At 41.2% G+C, this 26,358-nt stretch overlaps 1 long non-coding RNA gene and 1 pseudogene across 1 annotated transcript; one reads left to right on the plus strand and one right to left on the minus strand.

Moving 5' to 3' along the window:
- Positions 1–1,331: 1,331 nt before the first annotated feature.
- Positions 1,332–1,895, plus strand: LOC119234644 (60S ribosomal protein L17-like; annotated as a pseudogene).
- An 847-nt stretch (positions 1,896–2,742) lies between these two features.
- Positions 2,743–26,250, minus strand: LOC119233953 (uncharacterized). The gene is made up of 4 exons (XR_005122507.2): positions 21,990–26,250; positions 12,475–12,586; positions 5,058–5,091; positions 2,743–3,207 (listed from the first exon to the last, which is right to left on the minus strand). It is a non-coding gene; the product is annotated as an uncharacterized LOC119233953 (long non-coding RNA).
- Between the last annotated feature and the right edge of the window lie 108 nt (positions 26,251–26,358).

Below are 26,358 nucleotides of genomic sequence, written 5' to 3' on the forward strand. Positions count from 1 at the left end.
ATCTTTTTATTAATCACTCCTTGTGATATAATTGACATAATTACTTGCCCCCCAAAAAAAACATGGAAGATGACCAATAGAAATATATAACTTCTACAGTAAAAATAAGAGCAAAATATCCCAGTTTATCTCACTTTAGAAGGGAATGAGAACCATAATGATATAAATTGAGATCCTTATGCATATTTAAGGTGAAAAGTATACTCTCCAATTTATTTAAGTGGCATCTTATATTGCTAGCTAATTACTCTCTTAAAATTTATTTTTACCCAGTATTCCTTCTTTGGTCTACATGACCTGTATAGTCATAGATTGGGCAATACAATCCAGTCACTACCTCCAGGAGACTTCCAGCTAAGTGAGATCAAATCCGAATGCCAGCAGATTTTTCTGATTTCAGGATAAAAGCAGAGTCCAATAACTTCAATAACCAATTTTTTGACCTGATCTCACTGCATTCAATCAATGAACTTCTAATCTCTGTGCCAAGACCTCACCCTTACCCTAAAAAGGAAACTTAGAGGTCTGCTCACCCTCTGCTATCACTAGAACCACCTGCAGTGCTGAGGTTCCTAATAAAAGACAGTTCCCTAGTACCAGTCTGCTACAAGTTCCAAAATTCTTGCCATTTAACCTTCTTTTGGCTAGAGCACCAATTGTTAGTACATTTTAAACAGATGTATGATCTGAAAGGTATACTACTATGCAAGTCATTATTAAGCTATGAAAAATTCCAGCTAGAATTCAGTTATCTAACTAACTTAATGAAAGGAAGAACAGCATGGAAGGAAAAACAGAAGAGAACATAATATCTGGGAGAGGAGAGGAAAAATAGGTGAAGGAAGAAGATAAAAGGGAAACTCACTGGTCAGAAAGAAACTTGGCTTAGGTCTTTTAAGTGGAAAATAAAGTGATATAACTGGTTTTTCAGGTCAAACCCAAAGAAATAAAGAAACTCACAAATAAGGAATACTCTCCCTAAGTTGAAGTTTATCATAAGAGTCATCAACTACAAAATGATGAACAGTGTTGGATGATCCAACAAATCTGCCCACCTGCTGATTCCTTTTATCTTTATGACTAGTTAAAAAAGAAGCTCAAACCTTTAATGAAATGATAAAACTAGGCAATGATATCTACAGGACATTTATACGTACAGGATAAAACCAAGGACAAATCCCTGTGGCATAAAACCAAGAATTTCGTTCCAGGCTAAAAATTACCAAAATTAACACTTAACTGCATTAGTATCAGCCATCCCCAAGGATGATGAAAACAATAAAAACAACATTGACAGCCTCTTCCCATAAGGCCTTAGGTGATCTCTGAAAATGGTTTGCTATTCACTTGAGATGGAAAACCCCTACAGTCATGCACATCAAGAGGTTCAAATTTTTGTGTTCATTTTAAAAACACTCCTGAAACTTCCTAGACCATCAAAGGTATGCATATCTGACAAGTCTCCAAGTACCTAAAGGATGTCACTCTACAAAAGCAGTGCATACCTTTCCGGTCATTACAATGATGGAGTTGATATGTATGCCTCAGCAAAACAATGGGGCTGGACGCAGGGCCAGTGGCCCAGAAAGAGTGCTGAATTTTACTATGCATTCTTAAAAATGCAGAGTAACACAGAACTTAAAGGCTTAGATAAAGATTCTCTGGTCATTGAGTACATTCAGGTCAACAAAGTCCCTAAGATGCATTGCAGAATTTACAGAGCTCAAAGTCAGATTAACCCATACATGAGCTCTCCCTGCCACATTGAGATGATCCTTACTGAAAAAGAACAGATCGTTCCTAAACCAGAAAAGGAGGTTGCACAGAAGGAAAAGATATCCCAGAAGAAACTAAAGAAACAAATCTTATGGTGCCCAGGACTAATTTCAACATAAAACAAATGGAAATAAAAGTGACAAAAAGCAACAATGATGATAGTAGTGATTAATGATGATGATCTGCAAATAATTATTGAACATGTGTGTGCTAAGCTCTGTGCCGAGTGCTTTAGATGCAATATCTAGTTTAATTCCTCAATAAACATATTGGGTAATTTCAAATGTTATCTCCAGTTTACAGTTGAGGAAACTGAAACAGGCTTAGAGGAGTTATAGAGCTTGCCCAAGACTGCACAATTAGCAAGTGACAGAGGTAGAATTTTAAAAGTTAGGTCACCTGCCTTCAGAGTCCAACTGTTAATCACTCATGAGATACAAAGTTTTCATCAACATCTTCTAAAATCAAGATATAAATATCAAAACGGTGAAAGACAGTAATTGAAAACAAGACGTAGAAAAAAGTTTCTTGCCCTCCAGCAACTTACAATTTGTTGAAAGAAAAGACTTAGAAAATAAACTATTTTAGAACACAACAGTTTATTATGCCATTTGAAAATGTGAATCAGACCCAAGCATTATTTTACAGCTCAGTTTTCCAAATTTAAGGCCACAGACTGAAAATTTATAAACTCACATAGAAAAAGATGATAGAGAGAAATGAATAAGTCTCCTCCTTTGAGGATTCAGTAAAAGAGGCTTTCTTCTCTCTAGAAACCCTCCTGTGGCTTAGGGAATAATAATTAGTATAATAATTATATGATAATTGTATAATTATTATTATGTCTATAATATATTTCTGATATATTTAAATATATATTTGAATAGAATTATTTAAATATAAAAATATTATATTTATAACATAAATATATTTATTATAATAATTAGGGAATAATAGGCGGAATAACTGAAGTCTATGGAACTCCTCCCTCTGAGTGCTCATACACTGCCTGGGGATGGAACATCTCTCAAAAGTTCTACAGAGCCAGATTCATTGAATTTTGCCCAATAATACTTGAGGTACCAGAAACTGCAAAGCCTAAGCAAGCTCCAACCAAGCAGAAACACATTCCCACTCAAGTTAGTGGTCTAAATTCTTCAAGTCAGAAGCAATAACCCCAGAATTAAATTTCATCAAGTTCAAAAATCTCATTACCAACTAGATTATCAGTTATGATCTCAATGCCCAAATATAACAAGTTATTCATGGTCTGTCATCCCAATTGTTTTCAGCAGGTAAATGAAAGAAGGTACCCTCAGAAAGCTTCATCCCTGTGTCTAACTGTGTGACCTGGGGCAGCCACCAGTCCACCTCCAAACTGCTGTGATGGTCATGAGAGATAATGAATGGGACATTGTCCTGTCCCATTACCTGCAAGGTATATAAGCAAAGTTATTAGTCTCACTAAATGTTCAGAAACAAATTATTACCAACATTAGAAGTAGCCCTCTACAATATGCAAAGCACTCCATAATTGAACCCTTCCACTTCTCTGACCTCAGCACCTCCTACCACCTTCTCACCCACCTCACTCCACTCCCAAGCCTCCACATCCGCACCTCCCCGGAGGGCCCAGTGCTTCCAGGTCTCAGTTCCTTTGTGTTGGCAAAGACAAGCTACTAAAGAGGCTAAATGTTATTCTTGAAGAAATGTAATATGAAAACATAGAGGAAATTTTTGATTCTCATTCATTTCCCATTATCTGACTTTATCCCCTCTGGGCAGAATAACTTAATAACCAAACATTTGCATAATGCCTTTCTTTTTATGTCCTTGATTCCAACCAGTTGCCTTAGAATATTTCCCCATGCCTCTAATAGTATCAAATCCAATTAGCTGATATGTTAATTTTAGGTGACTTGGGATATTCAGAGCACTTTGTTGAGCTATTATACATCAAGAAATAGAAGAGGATAAGGCTTCTGGACAAGAAAACATCAGAAATTTCTCTTGCTCCTTTCATTAGGAGAGTTATTATAATAATGGGAGGAGTCTAGACTGAGAAAACAATCTGACAGGAGTGGTAAGTTAATATTTATGAAACTTTCCCTGAGTTAGGTTTAGAAGATTTAGCTACATAAGACCAATTAGTGCCTACCAGAAGGAAAGGGGGGTATGCGGGAAGTAAATCGGGTAAAAGGGATCAAGTGCATGGTGAAGGACAGAACTGGACAATTAGTGGTGAACTTAATAGTGTATATATAGTGCTGATTTTTAATGATGCACACCTGAGTTATATTACTTAAATATATGATTATATAATTACATAATGTTATCCTGCCATCTTTCTTCAATAAGTAAGGTTTGTCTCACATCTTGACATCTGGTGGATATCATGTCTTTAATAAAATCTCCCAGTATTCTGAGCAGACATCAGTGGCTTAGATCTTTTAAGGTATTTCAGGATCCAAAGAAGTCATGACAGGGCCTCCCTGGTGGCGCAGCGGGTTGAGCGCCGCGCTGTGAAGATGTCCACAGTCTCTGTAACGCGGGTTCGTTCCTGGCTGGCCAGGGAGATTCCCACATGGCGCTGTAAACCTCTCCTGTCTTGCCCGCTGCTCCCCTCAGCAATGTCTCCAGTCCATCTGCCTGTTCCGCTCCCCGCTCTGTCTCTGGTGAATTCTCTCACCCTCCCACGCCTCTGGCCTGTATCCCAGTTTTGTCCAAATAAAATAAATCTTAAAAAAAAACCAAAGAAGTCATGACAATTAAAAAGGACCTTGTATCAGCACATTCTGTCTACACTGCCTGTAAAGCCTGCCTCCCTCTTTTCCACCTGTGAATTCTCAGTCTCCCTTAGAGAAGCAGCTGAGCCATAACATCCTTGAACATCTCTCCTGACAAGGCATCGTGCAGACAAGGCTCAGGTTTTTGGTGGCACCATGAAAATTAGAATATTTATCTATTATAGCATTTATAAAAGTGCATACATTTGTATAAGTGAATTTTCCATAAGACTTTGGATTTTGGATCTGTGAGCCCAAAACTCCCAGTTCAGTGCCTCACTAGCAACAGCTAGAAAAAGTGTTTGTTCACATGTGAGGAAAACAAAATGTACTAAGGTTATCTCCAGGAACTCTTTCATATAAGCTGAAAAGCTTTCACATAAGCTCAAAAAAAATTTTAATGATAGTCTAATTCAGGTTTGGGTGTAAAATGGTAAAATTCCCAGTGCCCTGAAGGTACAGAAAGATTTCAAAGCCCTCTGTTTTATCACCTACCTGCATTTTACTCATTTGGTATGGTTTAGTGGTGCTGAAATTGAAGAAGAGAAAAAGAGATGATTGACTGAGTAAAATTACCACTAAAAAGTCAGCCTGGAGGATACCCTAGATTGCACAGCTCTCTTATTCTTTGTTAGAGTAAATTAATCATCTCAAGCTGTTTACAAGCTTCCAAATATTGCCCTGAAATGACCAAACCTGCACTTACAACACTCACTAATAAAAGGGTCAACTGACTTCCAATGAAGCATAACAGTTTTTAAATTCATCAGCCAGTTTGATAAAAAATAAGCAGATAGATAGACACAGAGATAGAGATATATTAAGTATTCAAAGAATTCTTTTCCTGTCTCCACCCACTGATGCATATCTTTAGCGCAGGACTATTTCATATATTATGCTCCTCAGATTTAAAAGCTGACAGACTCACAAAGCCATTCACCACTATAATTATTGGTATACCTTTCAATTGTCTTCCTAGACTAGGGGATATGTGAAGGCAACAATTGGTCCTGTTAATCTTTATATCCTTCCTAATTCCTTACCATGGCATACTAAGCACTTAGAAAATGTGCTTGAATAAATTAGAATGAATCCATCGCCAATTCTAACAATAATAGCTAACTTTATTTACAGTTATTATCTGTTCTGAGAGGCAATTTCATTCAATCCTCACAGCAATCCTTTGAGGTGGATACTATGATTATCTCCACTTTAAAAATAATAAAAAAAAAAAACCTAAGACCTGACCTACAAAAGTTAAAAAAGTGACCCAAAGCCACAGAGCTTCATAATAGAGATGGGACTAGACTTTATGCCAGTAAAGTATTTCTGTTTTCGAAGTTTACCCATGTATTAAACCACTCTCCCATAGTGTCTCTGAATCCATAAGGAGATCCAACTCTATATTTGCAACCTGATGTTTAGAAACTACATAAGCTAGGCTACACTAACTGCTGTAGCAAACAGTCATATTCCAGTAGCTCTCATAGGAGAGGTTTATCTCTTACATAATATTTGAGACTCTAGGAGATGGCAGGGCCACAAACTGGAAGGAGTTTTGGAGTTCTCTGTGTGCCTGCTAGCAGAGAGAAGAGAATGGAGGCCACACACGAGAAGTTACGACCACCCAGACAAAGGAGTAACATCCATTGCTTCTGTTACAGGGCAGGGAGAGGGGCAGCCCAGACCCCACAAACCTGCCTGCTCTAAATAGGTTCTGCCATCTGCCGCATCAACACAAAACATATGAGACTTTAATGAAAAGGAACTTTAATACAATTAGTAAACAATACAGGAAAGGCAAAGAATCTAGTTTTTAAATCAAGCACCCAAAGTTACCTGTCCCCTCGTGGGTAAAAGTCTACCCAATCGGGATTGGTACAGAGCAGAGCCTGAAAGCCTGCCACAAGTCTAAAGCACCTTTCAGTGGGGACCCACAGAAAAGGATCAGAATCAACCAGACACGTCTGGAAGGAAAAGAGCAAAATCAAAATCAAGGTAAAAGCTGCCATTGTTAACCTCCCCACGGGTCTCTCACCCACATCTGTGTCACTCTGTCCATGACAAAAAGGCAAGTGTAGTTTCTTCACATGTCTCTCTGCTCCATGTGCCTCCTCCAAGGCTCCTTCTGGCTCTCCAACCTGCTTCCTTCCTTCCTCAGTCCCTTCTCCAGCTTCTTCTCTTCTCTTTAGTTCCACCCACCTTTGGGTGGGGCAGGGAACCTGGAACTTCCCCTTTTCCTGGGGACCACCCTGTTACACTTCCACTCATATCCTGCTGGCTAGAACTGTCACAAGGACCACACCACCTTTAGGGTAGGCTGGGAAATGTGCTCCAACTGTGAGGCCAAAGGAGAAGGCAGGTATTAATAAGCACTAATACCCCTCCCCCCCGAAAACTTGGGGACACAGATTCATTCCCAGCATCAGAATTAGAATCAAATCCCAGCATTAGAATCCAACTAGTAAGAGACTTTTTTCCTTTATTATCCCGTAACTTTCCATTTCCCATGCATCACTCAAAACCTCTCTGACTGTTTAGCAACTGCAATTTCTCCTACTGCCTTATGTTAACATTACCTGAGAAGGCATATTTAAATCTCTAATACTCAGGTACAGATCAGTTATATTTTGAAGAAAAAAAATATTCAAAATGTATTTCCCATCTGTTAGATGTATTAGGGCATGTCATTTCCATTGCATAAAGCTACTTACTTTCAGGAAGACTCCATTGCCAGATAACCCTTACCAGTAAACTCTCCTAAAATTTTAAGTGATTTGTGACACTGGACTTACAAAACCTTGATTTACAATAAATTAGGATCATAGATTTAATAAAGAGTACATCTATGATATATTGAATGCCAAATGCAAATTATATTTAATTCATTCATTCAACAAATATGTACTAAACACCTATTATGCCTAGTTTCTTCCTAAACCAAGGACCAAAGGTCAAACCTCAGCAGATGCTATTATGTGTGATGAAATGAAGAGATGATATTTTCAAAGATAATCTTAAATCAAAAATCTAGTTCTGTATTCCTTCCCAGAAAATATCCCTAGACCTCAGCAAAACTGGAAGAACATGTATTCAGTTCTATCAGATATGGACCTAGGGCTATTATATATAATCACAGAACTTCAGAGCAATACAACTAAGTCACTGAAACCAACCAGTTGTCTGAATTCCCTAAGGCTTATTTCCCCATAAGAGCTGACAAGTGCATCTTGCTTCGCTACAACACCCATGACTAGTAATAAAGATTCAGATGCATCAAGATCACCCACAATGACTCCATTCTTAAAATCTACTCTATAAATACCACTCTTTTCTAAATAAGCCTAAACTCCTGAGGAGTGCATTGTTCTAGTCATTTCTATGTATTGCTGATCATCAGAACCATCTGGAAAGCTACTTACTTACTTACTTATCTTTATATATAGTCTGTAAATTCCTAGTCTATATTTCAGATCTATTAAACCAGAATCACTGAGACTCAGCTAGGTCCAGACATCCAGGGCCTCACATCTTTGACAATCAACCAGCTCTTGTAGGATAGACTGTTAGCTAACCTCTTTCCTCTGGGACTTGATTCTAACCTTCACAGAAACATTTTTTCCTTTACAAAAGTTTTACTTGGAGCGGTTCCCTAGTAATTCCAAACCGGAGGCAAGTAGCACTCATTATCGTAATCACTTCATCAGTCTACATTTTAATGGAAGCATATTCTCAAACCCTCTTCAAAAACCAAATCAGAGTGGATTTTAAAACAAACAAGTTAGCACTACTTTAAAACCCATTTCCAGTCATTCTCACACCCTTAGTACAAATCCGTTAAAACTTCAGAAGTCATTAAGGAGCGGCCCTGAAGGTTTTTTGATTGTCAGGAAGTGTTATTGAGATGGATTTGTTGAAGAGATGCTTTATACCATTTCACACTCCTGTCAAAGTTTTATTAGATTGCTAAACCAAAGATAAATACTTTATTTTTAACCATAACAATCTGAAGCTCGAAGAGGGAAGAAAGTACAAATAGTCCTAAACCTTAGTATAAAAGATGGAATTGCACACTTTCAAGTGGAACTGACTATAATTCAAATGAAGAAGGACCTCTGCAATAATGAATAACGGCCTCAACAAAAATCATGACAATTATATATGTGAAAAGAGCTAACGTTCCCCCACTGATTGCTTGATTTAACTTCCTTATTTAGTACTGCACCATCTCATTCACTCTATCAAAAATAAAATCAAAATTGTTCTCTTATTAACTCCTTTAATGTGATCACAAACCTTGACAGGCAGGCTACTTAAGAAAGAGTTAGTAGACTTTCTGAGCTGTTGTAGGTATTATCTAGTCCAAATTTCTCTGCAAAACAAGAGTCTTTTCTCCGGTGTCATTGCCAATGACACAAATTTTGCCTCAAAGCTTTCAAGGAAATAACAAGGACTGACATTTATAGGACGTTTTGCAGATAACAAAGCACCTTCAATCTTATTGTTTCACCTAAATTATATTGTAGATGATGAAATGGAGATTTTGAGAGATTAAATGACTTCCTATGATGACACAGCTAACAAATGGTTGAACCAAAACTTGAATTAAGTCTTTGGACTACAAATCTATGTTTCCTTTTTCTGCTGCCTCCTTTGCAAAGGGCAAGTGAGGTTCAGTTCTTTGCAAGGCATGCCACTATTTTGTTTGACAGCTGGGATCATTAAAAAGTTTCTAAAGTAGTAAACTCTATCTCCCTATAACTTTGAAAACTGTAACAGAGCCTAAACTAGTGCTTACTACATGAAAGTCTTTTGAAGCACTTTCCAAATGTTAACTCCTTTCATTTTTTTTTTTAAGATTTATTTATATAAGCACTGGGTACAGTCAGAAGCATGGGAGGGTGAGAGAATTCACCAGAGCCAGAGCGGGGAACAGAACAGGCAGACAGATGAAATTCACTGCTGAGGGGAGCAGCGGGCAGCAGGAGAGGTCTGCACACCATGTGGGATCCTCGCCAGTGGCCGGGAATTGAACCGGCACTGCAGAGGCTGTGGGCAGCTTCGCAACCCAACACTCAACCACTGCGCCACTAGGGAGGCCCTACTCCTTTCATTCTTGTAACAGTCAAGAGAAGTGGATACCGTTATTATTAACATTTCACAGATAAGAAAATCAAAGCTGCAAGTAAACGACATCTAGAATCTAAGCCAAACTAAACTTATCTCTCCAGAGTCCAAACCCCATCTTGCATTTCACCTCTACCACTGGGACTTCCTTCTAGTCTTTGAATCAACACAGAAGAAAACAGCTTCTCTGGTCATATAATAACCTCGCAAATATTTGAAGACAGCTAACTCCCTCCACTAGGCTGGTATCAGTCTGGATTCTAACAGAGAAATTGAACCACTAGAAATAATATATAAAATAAGGGATTTATAAAAAGTTTTTGAATGCCACAATTATGGGAAATAATCTTGTATTTCTCTTGTACTTGTGTCTGATGTTAGAAGTCATATAGGTAAAGATTGAGACTTGATAAAATTAACAGTTTTAAATGTTCTATCAAAGATGACCTTAAGTAAAACTGGTTTTAAAAAAACAAAAGTTTCAAGGGCTCAGCTGTGAAAAGCATAATCACCACTTATAAAATTTTGTGCCAATACATTGATTCACACTAAGGAGCCAGAAATTTATCCACCACTGCTTTTGAGCTATCAGTGCAAATATCAACACAATGAAAAAGGGAAATACCATCTTAGTATTGCTACAAAAAGGCTGTTGATAGTCTTGAACTTGCAGATCTCCTGAAATGGATTCAGGGAACCCCTGGGAACTATGAGCAAAACTTTAAGGACCAAAGCTCTTTAGGAGCTTTGGAAGTCCTGGCATTTCGACTTAATTTAGAGTAGGCTACCTTGGGAACCAGGTTCAAGTCAACCATCCAAGAAACAAACACACACACACACACACACACACATACACATAATCTTTCTTAAGACTAAATATCCCTATTGCTGATATTTAATTCAAATAGAATCCCAGTTCCAAAGCAAAAGGAACTTTAAGCATGGCCCTGTTATAAGTGACCTATCTTTCTTCAGTGTAGACAGAAGATTTTTTTTTTTAAGATATATTTACTTATACAAGAACTGGGGCACAGTCAGAGGCACGGGAGGGTGAGAGAATTCACCAGAGACAGAGCGGGGAGCAGAACAGGCAGACAGACAGAGGACACTGCTGAGGGGAGCAGCAAGCAAGGCAGAAGAGGTCTGCGGTGCCATGTGGGTCTCTCCCTGGCCGGTCGGGAATCGAACCCACACTGCAGAGGCTGTGGACAGCTTCTTCGCAGCACGGCGCACAAACTGCTGCATCACCAGGGAAGCCCCAAAAGATATTTTTAAATTAAAGGTATCAACATATTGTAAAATTTTTCTGGGGATTCCTCATCACCTCAGTCTTGCAGGCCAGAGAACAAAGCCATTGTCATGGACTTAACGTGAAAACAGGTTCTGTTCTGCAACCTCTGCAGGAACTTTGTTGTGTGAAGGTAAATTGAGTCTTCTCACATCCACCAATGACCAAGGAACCAGATAAAGATCTAAAGAAGATCTAACAACAGTGCCCAGGCTTTGCATCTCTGCAGTTCATTCTTTCGAAAGGAAGAGGTTAAATTGTCTTCCTCTAGCATCAGCATATCTTTAGGCAGAGGCAAGTTTAAACTAAATAGAAGAATTCCTATCAAAAACAACTAAGAGCTTCCATATGATCCAGCAATTCCACTCCTAGGTATTTACCCAAAGGACACAGAAACATCAATTCCAAAGAGCACCTGCACTCCTATGTTTATAGCAGCACTGTTTACAATAGCTAAGCTTTGGAAACAACCCAAATGCCCAAAAATAGATGACTGGATCAAGAAGATGTGGTACATATATACCATGGAATATTACTCAGCATTCAAAAAAGATAAACACATGCAATTTGCAGCAACATGGATGGCACTGGAAGGGATCATGCTCAGCGAAATAAGCCAAAAAGAAAAAGAAAAATACCGGATGGTCTCACTCATAGCAGGAATCTAGAAAACTTAATTAAGGGACCAGGAAAATGAATATAAGAAAGTGAAAATCAAAATCAACAAAAAACTATGAACCAGAGACACTTTTTGGGGGGTGGGGGGCGGGAGGGGAAGGATTGGGGTCAGAATGGGGCGTTTGCAATTGTATGGGGGAATATAAAAATAAAATTTAATATTTAAAAAAAAAAAAAAAAAAAAAAACAACTGCATTCTTAATGTAAGTGACTCAGTGTTCCTTCCTACTTAAAGTAAGTTCAAACATGTGTGCTTACTGGAACAGCCTCATAGAGTAAAATCTGTCACATTGCTACCTGGGTTCAAATCCTGACTTTCATTAGCTAATAAACTTCCTTTGGCTAACAATTATTGAGATTTTATTTCCAATTAAAAAAGGTATCACATTGTGAAGGAAAAGTGATTAGGAAAGTAATAAGCCCTATTCCTATTAGAAGACAAAACTGGGCCTCCCTGGTGGTACAAGGGGTTAAGACGCAACCTATGAAATAATCCACAGCCTCTGCAGCACGAGTTCAATCCCTGGCTGACCAGGGAGCAACCCACATGGTGCAGCAGACCTCTCCTGTCTTGCCTGCTGCTTTCCTCAGCAGTGTACTTCAGTCAAACTGCCTGTTCTGCTCCCCGCTCTGTCTCTGGTGAATCCTCTCACCCCCCGCACCTCTGGCCTGTTCCCCAGTTCTTATAAGTGTAAATAAATAAATCTTAAAAAAAACCAAAACAGACAAAACCATTCTACAAGGGTTTTCAAAAACCCTTGAGTTTTTCCCAATATCCTCATTATATTTTTGTTATCTTCAGTTTGTCATTCCAATTACCAAGGCCATTTTTACTTGTGATTCTGCTATTCACATTTCATATCAGGAGACTCCTGGAAGCACTGATGGGGGTACTTCTTAGGCATTTCCCATGTGACAAACCTTCCTTTATCTGAGGAGAAATAGATTCAATTTATTATCATTTATATTTTAAGATCATGACAATTGTTGACAAGATTTGACAATTTCATTCTAAAAACGAATGCCATCAAAGCATCAAAAATTAAATTGAAGCAAAAAATGTCACCCAAAACATAGTTCTTCTCTTCCATAAAAATCAGGCATAGTTGCTACAAGTAATATTTCTATTAGTGTTTATAGAAAACCAATCTCTCCAAGTGCCAATAAAATCATACATTGGGTATCATGGAAGTCAATCACTTATAAAAGGAGTTCTAGTCATTCTGTTACAGGGCAGGGAGAGGGGTACCCCAGACCCCACAAACCTGCCTGCTCTAAATAGGTTCTGCCATCCACAGCATCAACACAAAATACGTAAGACTTTAATGGGAAGGAACTTTAATACAATTAGTAAACAATACAAGAAAGGCAAAGAATATAGTTTCTAAATCAAGCACCCAAAGTTACCCGTCCCCTCGTGGGTAAAAGTCCACCGAAGGGGCCTCCCCGGTGGCGCAGTGGTTGAGCGCTGGGTTGTGAAGCTGCCCACAGCCTCTGCAGCGCCGGTTCGATTCCTGGCTACTCCCCGGCCACTGGAGGAGGGTCCCACATGGCGCGCAGACCTCTCCTGCCGCCCGCTGCTCCCCTCAGCAGTGTACTGCTCCCCGCCTGCTCTGCTCCCCGCTCTGGCTCTGGTGAATTCTCTCACCCTCCCACGCTTCTGACTGTACCCAGTGCTTGTATAATAAATAAATAAATAAATAAATAAATAAATAAATAAATAAATAAATAAATAAATAAAAATAAATCTTTAAAAAAAAAAAAAAGTCCACCCAAGTGGGATTGGCCCAGAACAAGGCCCCAAATCCTGCCACAAGTCTAAAGCATCTTCCAGTGGGGACCCACAGAAAAGGATCAGAAACGGGGGCCTCCTCGCTGCCGCATCATGTTGTTGAACACCACACTGTGAAGCTGTCCGCAGTCTCTGCAACGCAGCTTCAATTTCCAGCCAGCCAGGGAGATATCCACATGGCGTGGCAGACCTCTCCTGCCTTGCCGGCTGCTTCGTCTGCCTGTTCTGCTCCCCACTCTGTCTCTGGTGAATTCTCTCACCCTCCCACGCCTCTGACTGTACCCCAGTTCTTGTATAAATAAATCTTAAAAAAAAAAAAGAAAGAAAGAAAGAAAAAGAAAAGGATCAGAGACAACCAGACAAGTCTGGAAGGAAAGAGCAAAATCAAAATCAAGGTAAAAGTTGCCATTGTCACCTCCCCACAAGTCTCTCACCCACATCTTTTTAGCCAGTCCACAACCAAAGGCAAGCACAGTTTCTTCACATGTCTCCTGCTTTATGTGCCTCCTCCAGGGCTCCTTCTGGCTCTCCATCCTGCTTCCTTCCTTTTCAGTCTCTTCTCCAGCTTCTTCTCTTCTCCTTAGGTCCACCCTCCTAGGTTCCAGGGAACCTGGAACCACCCCTTTTCCTGGAGACTACCCTGTCACAATCTCACTTCTTGGAGGCATAGACCATGTTGTGACTATGAATACCAACCATCTACAAACATCTCTTCTCCTACCTGCTTCATAGTTGGAGGAAATGAGAACATTGTTCACCATTATTCAAACTTTGAAAAGAAAGAAAAACACCAGCAGAGGACTAATAAACTAGTATAAAAAGTTTCTCATCACTACTTAAGAATATGCTCAGGAAAAAAGTTTAAATGACTTTGTATTTTAAAGGTCTGAGAAAAGATCTTTGTTCGGTGCCATGTAAAATGACCAGTTATGTTTTAAGAATCAGACTCATTTGTTCATGTAGGACTAATGACAGCTTTTAAGTTTTGCCCCTTGGTTTTCTCCTTTTGCCCTACATCTGGGTAAAGTGAAAAGAAAGTACAGGCATACCAAAGGCAAAATTGGATTGACTTGACACTGCGCAAACCTCAGACATAAGAACAACTAAACTATCCCCTAAGCACAATAAAAACTCTGAGTCAACCTCACTTCCTTGCTCTCTAAAGCCAATTTCATCTATGTGTGTGTCCTTCCCTGCTGTCCCCAGAGGTTTCAGTTATGTGAGAAATAAACCTAATATTTATGATGTGATGAGAAATGACTCCTATGATTTTGTCATGTTATATGGCACAGCTAACCTGAAGAAAGGAGACTGGATGAGGCTAATCTAATCAAGTGAGTTTTTGAAAGCATAGAACTTTCTCAGGCTAGTGGCATAAGATGGATGAGAACCACAAGGGTAAGTCAAAAATGGGAAGGCCAAGGAGACATGACCCACCTTCAATAGCTTGAGGATGGAGGGAACTACATGGACTGGAATAAAGGGGGCATCTAGCAGTAATGAGTGGGCCCCACCTGAGAGCCAACAAGAAAACAGAGACCTCCAACATACAACCACATTAGCTGGCTTCCCCACAACCAGACTGAGTTTCCCCTTGGCCTCCAGGTAAAAGGTCATCTGGGTGATACCTGTAAGAGCATTAGCAGAGAACCCAGTCAAGCCAATACAGATTATTGACCTACATAAGTATGAACTAATAAACGGCTGCTGTTTTTTTCTTTAATTATTTAGAGTATCAGACAGGCCTGAACTATGGAAGATGTTACCCTCAGTATTCCCATACCTGCAGGGAAGACATGCACTCGCAAAGAGATGGATGTTATTTTAAACAGCTAAATTTATGGTAATTTGTTATGCAGCAATTTTTTAAAATGCAATGTGCTAAGAATTTGGTGGAGAGCATTCACCAGAATTGAAAAATGTAGATTACCCACACTCAATGAATAGAGTTAAAAATCGAACAGGCAAGTACTAATGTTAAAAAATAGAAGATGTGACAAATGCCACAATTATGGTCCAAAGGATATTCTATAGGACAATGAATCTGATTTTGCTGGCCCTTCCTGCCCCCAGGAGACATTTGGCAATATTTGGAGGCAGTGTTGGTTGTCATATCTGGGTAAGTGCTACTATCATCTAGCAAGGAGGGAGAGGCCAGGAATGCTGCTAACTGGCCTACAATGAATAGGACAGATGACTCCTTCCGCCAACACACCCATCCCCCAAAATAACAAAAAATTATCTGACAAACAAAAAAAAATTAAGAAAGCTAAGGTGAAGAAATTGTGCTGATGAGGAGAAAATTAATGTCAACTGAGTGATTTGGTCAGAGATAGTGATATATGAGCAAGACCACCAGCAATAAGTAGGACTTTGGAAGATTAGGTTACATAACATAAGAAACTACTCCAGGGGTCCTGGCTTGGACCTATATAGCAAAGGCAGAGCAGACTATTTTATGGCGTTGTCAAGTAGTAAGTAGCCACTTCCCCATCCCCATCCCCAATGACAAATCCTGACTCCTTCCAAGTTCTGGTCTTCTTAACGTGTCACCCAACAAAAACAAAATTAGTTGAGGAATTAAGGAGTACGACAAAATGCCAGGATTTGTGAGGGATATGGCCATTAATAATGACAAAATATTAATAATGAGACATAATTCACACTCTCATTATGTTGACAATCTAATAGGACACAGATCTATTCACAAAGTGCAGCAAACTTAATTTCTTGAAAGCAGCTCTGTACTATTCCTTACATCAATCGGTTACCTCCCGGGAATTCTCTAAGATCCCCCAACATGTGTGAGATTGCATTTAAATTCCTGCATGCATTGGAATATAATTAGTTAATCTGGTGTAGTTTCCTCTCTTGAGATGGTCCACAGAACCTGTCTCACAAGGTGGTCACGGAAAATCAGCCCTCCCCAAATGAGATCATTCTTGTGATTACCGCTCATTACACACAAGGTTTATTACTGTTTTTGCACACACCTGGTGCTCCAGAACACAGGACTGTTGTTTAGTCCAGACAGAAGGGAAAATACAAGAAACCCAGTCTCATCCTTGGCACTGAATGTTTGTCACAGCCATTGCAGGGAGAGAAATGAATCTGTCGCTAACAGCATTTTCATTCTGGATAGCCCTAAACACGAGCAGCTGGGCTGAGATTGCCTTTTCAGAGTTCATGAGGGACTTTTACAGCTGTCACATCTAAGCAAGTCTTAAAAAGCATTTCTCAAAGCCAGACTTATTTGAGGCAAGCATCTGGTGACAAATGTTGAAAGAATAACAAAACCTTCTGTACTTTAGGTTTCTTGACCTTCGTGTTTATTAATGTGCAGCTTCTCCCCACTCCTCAAATCTTAAAACCATACCACTGGGTTCTCCTTAATGCACACTGCTGGAGACAAGTAAAATAGAATAGATTTCTATGCTTCTTTGCTTGTCAAAAATCAACCCATTAAAAAGTTAATATGTCAATTGACAAAAGAATGTGGGGGAGCAGATTTGTTCAACTCTCAGTTGGACAGTGGGCACTTTTAATTGAACCAGAACTCAAGTACCCTTCACTAAATCCCTTTAAGATTAATTCTCTGCCAGCCAAGTAGATTATTTTCACAAATTCAGAAGAATACAGAATTTCCTTCACAGACCAAGAAGATTCCTTTTTAATGATAATTTGCTCTCCTGAGCTGTCCAGAGAGAAAGTCAAATGGTTCCCAGTGCCGTGAAAACTCTCCTTTCATGAAATGCTTAGAACTGACCAGTCCATGATTTCATGTCATGTCAATGAATAACTTTACAGATGTAGCAAAAAAAAAAAAAAATTAGAAAGGAATTGATGTGCTGAGAAGGGGAGTAAGGAGGGCAAAAGTGGGGGGAGCTCTTTTGAAATCTGCCTGATCTGTAAAGAATTCTAAGATGTGATTCTCAATGTTCTCTGATTAACTCAACAAAGGAGGACAGGATTACAGTTTATCACGACCATTCTAATACATCCAAAAAGAAAAAAAAAAAAAAAACCACCTAGGTTATAAACCTGAGCTTATTTTTTATGGATGCAGAGGAAAGGAAGGAAGTTTTGCAAATAACTGCTCATTCATCTAGTGGATGACACTTTGTCTTAAGACAGTATCATCTTAGGGGCCTGTAGGGTAAGGTAAAAGTATCAGGCTTTTCTGCCCTCCCGCCATTAGGATAGATGAGGGAACCCTGTGATCCTGAATGCATGCCTGATGGCGGGCACCCGAAGTGGGTACACCTGGGCTGAGAGGCTGAGTTTATAAGGGCAGCGTCACAGGGACTCCAGCAGAAGCCAAGAGAAGAAGAGAAGCAGAGAGAATGCCAGAGAGAGCCCAGATAGAGTGAAGATTTGCTGGGGGCTGGGAGGACTGCCAGCCTTCCAGCACCCCCCAGCACCCCCTGCCTGCTACATGCCTGGTAAATCTAAATAAAAGACCTGCAAAAGCCACTAAGGACTCTGACTCCTCCTTTACCAGATCTGCTGTATCAGAAAACCTGCCCTGTGTCATTCCTGCCCCTATAGGGGCCATGCCAAGATAGATGTAACTAGTAATTGATGCAATATTAGAGTGTCCTCGGGTTCCCCGGTGGCACAGTGGGTTGAGCACAGTGGTGTGAAGCAGTCCACAGCCTCTGAAGCATGGGTTCGATTCCCTGCTGGCCAGGGAGATACCCACATGGCACGGCAGACCTCTCCCGTCTTGCCCGCTGCTCCCCTCAGCAGTGCTTTTGGTCTGCCTGTTTCGCTCCCAGCTCTGTCTCTGGTGAATCCTCTTACCCTCCCATGCCTCTGGCGGGTACCTCAGCTCTTGTATAAATAAAATAAATCTTTAAAAATAAAGTCTTGACCCCTGACTTGACTCCAGCTGGGCTCCCAGTAGCCTGTACATAGGATGGAGCTGAGCCTTAATGCAGCATCTGAAAAAGCAGAATGCAAGCTAGTATGTACCTCAAGTTGGGCAATGGTTACAGAGAATGGTTAGCTTTTTTCTTAGCAATAAAATCATGGTGTTCGTTTGCCAAAGAAAAAGATCCAATAAAGAGGTAAAAGGTGATGATACAGGAGAGAGGGGAGAATTTGTTGCAACAAAGATCTTAGTGGGCCAAAGAGATTAGGCTTCCAGTATACAAAAAGTGGGGTTGCCTTTCGATAGCTGCCTATTACGCATCCAGAAACAGACAAGAGAGGCTGGGTATCTGTAGTAAGTGTAGTTTGACTAGAAGTCTCCACATACAAAGATATGGAAGTTCTCTTTTCTTAGTGAAATAAAATGAGCAAGCTCAGGAAGGACAGATGATCTGCAGAGAGGAGAGGGGCGAAGTGGAAAGTGAGTTGATGTGAGAAATTCAGTAGGCTTAGCAGAGCACTATAGAGGTTTGTGAGAGTGAAGATACCCAAGGAGTATAAACCCAAATTTGATTATCCCTTAATATTTATGATTTTCTTCCTAAGATAAATTATTTTTAAAAAATTCTATTTTTTATTCATTCTCAGGATTTATGAAGATTTCTAAAACATTTAATAATGATTAAACCCTAACTGAAATAAGGACTGTATATACTGAACTACTAGAAATATGAGAACAGGAATTTTTATTTTATTATTGCATTCCTAACTTATAGCACATAATAAATATTGAAAGTACTTTCATTGAATGAATGATTATATTGCATATATAGTATGAGATCTTTTTTTTTAAGATTTATTTATTTATTCATTCATTTATTCATGTACTGGGTACAGTCAAAAGCACAGGAGGGTGAGAGAATTCACCAGAGCGGGGAGCAGAGCAGGCAGAAGGACCGGAGTACACTGCTGAGGGGAGCAGCGGGCGGCAGGAGAGGTCTGCGCGCCATGTGGGACCCTCCTCCGGTGGCCGGGGAGCAGCGGGGATCGAACCGGCGCTGCAGAGGCTGCGGGCAGCTTCGCAACCCAGCGCTCAACTGCTGCGCCACTGGGGAGGCTCAGCATATATAGTATGAATTTTAAACAAGTATCTTTGTCAATAGCCTATGCTATATACAGGTATGTATCAGTCCATAATAGAAGGTCCCCCAAAAATTTTGATTGTGAATGAAGTTATTTTATTTTCTCTGATGCTGATGCCTCATGTAAATGCTTGCATAGTTTTTCAGCTTTTCAAATGATCTTAGAAAAAGTTGAGCTCAGTAATAAGGGAGCCCTCCCATGCCCGCAAGTTTGTTTTCTGATAGTTTGCACAATTTTAACCTCTTAAAAAATGGACTGTTTAATGTATGTCCAAAAAGTTTTAATGCTAGTTTAAGTTTTAATAACTTCAGAAGTATAAATGCAGCAAGCCTATAAACATCTTTTAAAATTTAAATTATTTAAATTTGTCATCTATTTAGTTTTGTGTATTTTGAAAAATAAAATTTTAATTTTAATGTTTGGTTTCAGGCAATCTTTGTTACCTTGACACAGTCTGAAAAAAATGAAATTAACCATTTATTATTTAAAACCCACAAATCTGGAGATATATGTATTATATATATATATATATATAATGACATGTAAGTAATTCAACTTTAAAAAAACACTTCCTATAATTTCATTGATTCTTAAAATCTTTCAAGATTCTTAAAACTTAAAACCGCATGAAGTAAATTTTAGGGCGCACCATATGCATAGGCTTGAGAGTGTGTCATGAGAGAGTATATTGGCCCCCAGCTCTTCCCAAAGAATTTGAGAGGAGTCCCTCTGGTCCAGCCTGCACTTTCTTCTTCTGTTTTACTTCCTTTCAACTCTTTTCTCATATATTTGCTTATTTAAACAAGTTAAGTAAAAAGACAGCAAGAAAACGACATCTCTCAAAGGAAAAGGAAGTTCCAGTTTGCACCTTCCATAGAGGCCACTGTGGTTTATCTGTGGAGAAAATGCACACTGGAAGATCCCACTAACCAACGTGTCCCCAGCTCTTCTGTTTATTATTTAATTGGTATATACTTATAACAATTGGATTTATATTATTTATGCCAAAACCACCCTTATCTATTTTAATCACAATAAATAGAATAAGCCTGGTCTTGTTGCAGAGAAGTACTTCACCTCCCTTTTCACTTCTTCTCCATCCCCGCAGGCATCTCTCTAGTCCAGAAAGAGTTCATTGTCTAGTCTTTACCTGGGTCACTGCTAAGTGCCATTTAACTCTTCTTTCTCACAACACCATAGGGCTTTTTCTAAAATCTACAGATAATATTGTCCTTTATTTGCTTACAATCAGGATAAGAGGTGAATCCCCAAGATGGTATACAAGTTTGTCGATGATCTGCCCCTGCTGAGTCCTGCAGTGGCACCAGATCAGCCACACATGACTCCTCCTGCCTGGTGTTCCACTGCCTTATGATCTTCCTTCCTTCCTAGACTTTTCATAGTTCTTTGACCTGAAAATCAGCCCTTCTCAACTTGATTGCTTCCTCTCCTCTTTTTTTTTTTTTTTTAAGATTTATTTATTTTTTTATACAAGAACCGTGGTACAGGCAAGATATGCGGGAGGGTGAGAGGATTCACCAGAGACAGAGTGGGGAACAGAACAGGCAGACTGATGAAATACACTGCTGAGGGGAGCAGTGGGCGAGACAGGCGAGGTCTGCTGCACCATGTGGGACCCTCGCCGGCCAGCCAGGATTGAACCTGCGCTACAGAGGCTGCAGACAGCTTCACAGTGTGGCACACAACCGCCTGCGCCACCAGGTGAGGCCCTGCTTCCTCTCCTCTTTAAGGAGCAACTATGTCTCTTCTATCACAGACTTAGTCTCAAGTCTCTCTCATCTGCCAGCATTACAACAGCACTTAGCCCTCTAGTTAAAATTTTTGGTCTATTCATCTGTCTTCTCTGCAACTACAATTGTAAACTCAGGAACTAGAGGGTAATATTTCTTCTATCATCAGGGCCTAACACAGAGTCTAGTGTAACTGAATAAATGTTTAACAAAATATGCAATTTGGTGGGGAAAATGCTTGTACTTCTCTCATCCCCCCATCCTGAGTAGGTTTCCCTGTTGCAAAATGCTTTAGACAAGATTACATTGTCAGCAATTAAGTCTAATAGAGATGCAGCAAGATTCTCTAAGGTCAGCCCCATCTGAATGAGAATTCTTGCCATCTGATATTTTAGTGTTGTAAACAAGAGCCAAACTTGTTATTTACCCATATAGGCCCTATCTTGATATTTCCCTATAAATAGGATGTGTTCTCTTTCAGGAGAATGATAACCATAATAGGTAACATTACTGTTCAGTCACTATAGAGCAGGTGGGAACTCTTCCTGACTTTATTCATCGACCATGAGCCTAAGATGCCAGAGTCATCCTCTCTGGGTGAAATGTGAATGTGTGAGAATAATTGCCCTAAATCTAAAAGGAAAAGAAGCCAAAATCACTCATGTGCTACAGTGTGGTTTTTGAACACGTCAGGAAGGTTTTTGAACACATGTCTCTGCAGGAGGTCAGATAGTAGGAGAAAAAAAAAACAAAGAGAAGAGGCAAAGGTAACTCACCTGTCTCTCCATCCTCTGCATCTCACATTTTCCTGGGTTACCATCCCTTATGCTACAAACAAAGAGACAACAGAAGTCACATGTGAAGTCATAAAAGTGTGGGAGCATCCACTATTTGCTGGAGCACAGAAAACTGCATAGTTAGGTGTGGCCAATCACATCACACACCATTCATACATGTCAGTGTTGAGTCCAAGAGCAAAGACAGGAGAATGGATTAGCAAGACCATGGCTTTATATAGATAATCCAGGACAAAGTACCAAATGGCCCATTGAGGCAAATGAGGAGAATGAAGCAACTGTAGGCAGCAGGGTTCCAGAACAAGAAGCTGGGTGGGTCAGGCTAAAGTCCAAAGTCAGGAAGGTCTTGGTTGATGATGTCTACAGAGCTCTCTTCAACTCTCTACCATGGAACTTCTTAAGTCCTGATCAGCCTCACCGGCTGCACACCCCCTGACACATACAGAGGTTTCAGACCTCCAGTTTGTAGTAGAAAGATCAGGCAAGATTAACTTTGTTTAACTTAGAAAAGATTAAGCCTCTCCCCAGCAGAGCAAGTTCCATTCATGGAAGCTTTTGTTCCTTATTTGCTGAGATCCTGCATCTTGCACTAGAAGAAAATGAAGAGATGTGATCCTGCACATCGACCTCCTACATCCTACGTGGCAATGAAGGTACCACAAAGACAAGGCTGAGGCTGTGGTGACTACACCAGGCTTGGAATTACTCTGACCAAAGGTAAGAGCAAAAGTGCCTCAAAACACAGGTATTTTCTCATTATGCTTTCTCCCCATAAGTCAAAGGAGACAAACATGACTAGGTGGCAGGCAAAAGTACAAATGTCTCCCTAAAAATGTATGGCATTGTCCCTTTGACTATAGCAAAAGTGCTTTGATCCTGAGCAACCCAGGAGCTCAGAATGATGGAGGGAAGGCCCCCAGTCACAAGTCCGGTGATGTTCCCATCCATTGTATCACTTGGATGCCAGCTCTCTGTAGGATGGGACATAAGGACCTGCAGGTATGGAAGGGCACAGTGCCAGCTGTGAACTCGGACAAAGTACAGACCCATGCCCTGATTGTAGGCATGAAAAAGTGTCTCCAGGGTATTGATCATTCCCATACCAGCACGTGTGCTGTGACCATGTGAACTCTAACAAGGCGGAAAGAGAAGTATCATCCAACACAAGTATAATGCTGGTTCCCTTGACTACAGCCAGTGTGCTCTTGTCCAGCTGACTTGACCACCAGGAAGAACAAATGTGTCCCAGCACTCATTTCTTTTCAGTGGTGCAGACTTCTCCAGTAGTCACAGATGTGTCGTCACCTTGACTTTCCCAAGTGCTCTGACTATAGGCAGGAAGAAAAGTGTCCCTCAGGACAGGTTTGCTTTCTGTAGAAGTAGATTCTCCATTTGCAATAGGGCGCTATAGACTGGCAGGACTCTGGTGCTTAGGTATCAAATATCTTCACCCTAGGGAACTAGTGTCTGCTTGGCCTTGCACCAAAGCCAAGTGATCCAAAATGGCAGCCACTCTCACCCCAAAACTGCCTCTACTCAAAGTCTGTAGATCTCAGAAACACAAATGGGTCTGCAGTGGTGTTAGCAAATGCTGAGCTACTGTCCTGTGCTGGGCACTTTGGTGATGGCTCTAAAACCAGAAACAATGATTATCCCGATGAGAAAGACACCTGGGATTTCTCCATAGGCTGGCTGGGTGCTGACGGGGATACCAAAGGTGGGAAAATGGGGATGTCACACAGCTGATTGAGCTGTGCTATCATGGGGTGTCTAAGCACGGGTTAAATTAGGAGGTTGTGCTGGGGCTGCCTACTTTCCAAAAGGAAAAGAATTGCCAAAATTCATGGTCCCAGCTGATCAAGGGCCCCAAATATGGGCTGCAGATTGATTCCTGAGTCAAAGGGAGCTTGAAAGTTGCATTTGAGGCATGCACTGACTCTGGGAAAGCTAATGGAAACTAGATCTGAGGCAATACTGCCACTGGGTAGTGTGTTCTCAGAACCAAGAAGCTCCATGGGAAATGGGGAGATGCCATCACTGGAGATGGAGGAGACCAGAGATGACAGCCTAGGGAGGGGGTGTGGTATCAATGTCAATTTCATCAGAGTCAAAGGTAGGCTTGGATACAGAGTGTTCAGAAAGGCCAATACCACTCATTGGGCCCCATTAGAGGCCCCAAATGTGAGCTCCTGGGTCCAAGGGAAGGTTGAGAGTTTATGGTAAGGCTGCTGATCATACCTTCAAATAGGTTAGTAGAGCATGGAGCCTTTGCAGAAGATATCTGCTCCTCACAAATGACCTAGGCAAAAGAAATGGAACTCACCCTGTAGCCGGGGGCATCAAGGGGCATAAGGGAGAACAAGTATACTGACTATATGCAGAAAGGGAAGTCCCTTGTACCCCCTGTGTTTTAGCCAGGGGGTGGGGGAGTGAAAGAAGTCTAGGTGGCCTCATTTTAAATGGAGACACAAGGGCCTAGAGCACCTGCAGGCAGGCTGGTAGAAACCAGGTCTGAGGCAATGCTGCCACTAGGGTGACAAGTTCTCAGTTCCAGGAAGTGCCATAGAAAAATGGGGAAAAGTTCCCCCTAGAATCTGGGAGAGACCTCAAGGTGAAATCATGGGAATAAGTGGCGCCATGTCAGTGACACCAAAGTTCTAAGTATGCAGATGTGCCTGTTGTGGTGGTCAATGTATCTCCAAAAGCAATGATGAACTGGCAAGCAAAGACTAGGTACTGGTGGAGGTGACTGTAGAAGGGGTCTGTCAGATAAAAGGAGGAGAATCTCTAACCATAAGTGTAGAGACTCCGTTCTGCAGGAGGCAGGCTTGAAGAAAAGTATCCAGATGTAGGGAGATCAAAGTAGAATGTGCTGCAGCTATGGCTGAGGCACAGGGATGCAAGGAATCAGATTCTTCCTCCTAAGTGGAACCCCTAAGGGAGCTTAAACCTAAAGGGGAATAAACAGCAAAAAGAATTAGGAACAGTACATCTCACTTCATAACCAATCTCCAGTGTGGGAGAAGGTAAAGGGCCAGAGAGGATTGGGGGCCTGGCACATAGGTCAGTGACTGGTACTGTTTTTGTAACCTAGATCTGCAAGTTCAAGGTGGCCAAGGGCAGACTAAGTGGCCCTGCAGTCTGACACGGCCTCAGTTTTCACCTCCAAGACCTTATCACACCATTGGTATTCAGCAGTCTTCTCAAAGCCCAGCAATGACTGTACAAGGAAGCGGAGGGAGGGAGGAGGTGAGGGCAGCTCATCACCCTACAATGGTTGGTGGCAGTGGCCCAGCAGTGACATTGAAATTTTCCATTTGCAAGACCCATAAATAGTAGTTGCCCTAGGGAACTCCTGCTTGACAGGTTTGAAAGATTTTTCTCCCTGTATCATCTTCTTGATCAGGGAGTTGATGGCCTTCCTCAAGCACTGCCTTTGACAACATCTTGAGAAACAGGAGCTTTGGACCAGAGAGCCCTGCTGTACCTGGATCACCCCTCCAAAGAGGCAGGACACCTCCAACACAGCCCATAAGCTGGGAATGGCATGGCCTTTGGTGAAGGAGCTCAGAGAGCACTGTGGCTTTTCTTAAATTATCTTCTGAGATTTGGATAAGAGCTTTCCCTTCAGAAACCCAGCTTGGCACCTGAAGGAATTGTCCCTCTAGTCCCCTCCAGAGATCTAGATGTTGATGGTACACTACCAGGTATGGAGGCCTCTTCTCCAAACATCCTGCCTTTAGCACTGGTTGACAGTCCCTCTCACTGTGCCTTTTTACACTGTCCTTGGGCCCTCAGGATCTGGGGGTGACTGGAGGGCTTCTGGGTGACCGTCGAGTGGCACACATCCTGGAAGTGGGTGTGCAGCACCAGCCTCTTCAGAGCCATTTTAAGAGGTCGAGATACCACGTCTTCCCAGTACTGTAAAACCGAGGGATGTAAAAGTAGCTATCTTGGTAGAACAAACGCCAACAGCCAATAGGACGGAGGAGGGGTCCGAGCAAGTCAGGGATCCTGGCCAGACAGACCAGGCTGAAGAGGCAGAGGAGGGATGAACCTACAGCCACAGACCGCGAAGCTCTCTGAGAAAGTTACGGGCAGAAAGCAGTTTCTGTGCTGTTGCCAGGGCAGCGACTCCTGAACTCAAAGCTGCCTGACTAACGTTCCTCTGGGCCCAGCAGGCGCGGTCTGGCGTGTGGCTGCTTCCCTCAGGTAGGAGAAACGGCTCCCAGGCCCCGTGCCCAACTGCAAAGGCCTCCCAACCGCCCGCCAGCGGTCTCTCCTGCCCTCGTGTTCAGGCGTTTGGGCTCGCGGGGGCGCCTTGCGCTCCAGGCCAGCGACGGTTCAG

Source organism: Talpa occidentalis, unplaced genomic scaffold (assembly GCF_014898055.3).
Source record: "Talpa occidentalis isolate TD23 unplaced genomic scaffold, MPIMG_talOcc4v2.1 talOcc4.8, whole genome shotgun sequence".
In the NCBI taxonomy this organism is placed as follows: domain Eukaryota; kingdom Metazoa; phylum Chordata; class Mammalia; order Eulipotyphla; family Talpidae; genus Talpa; species Talpa occidentalis.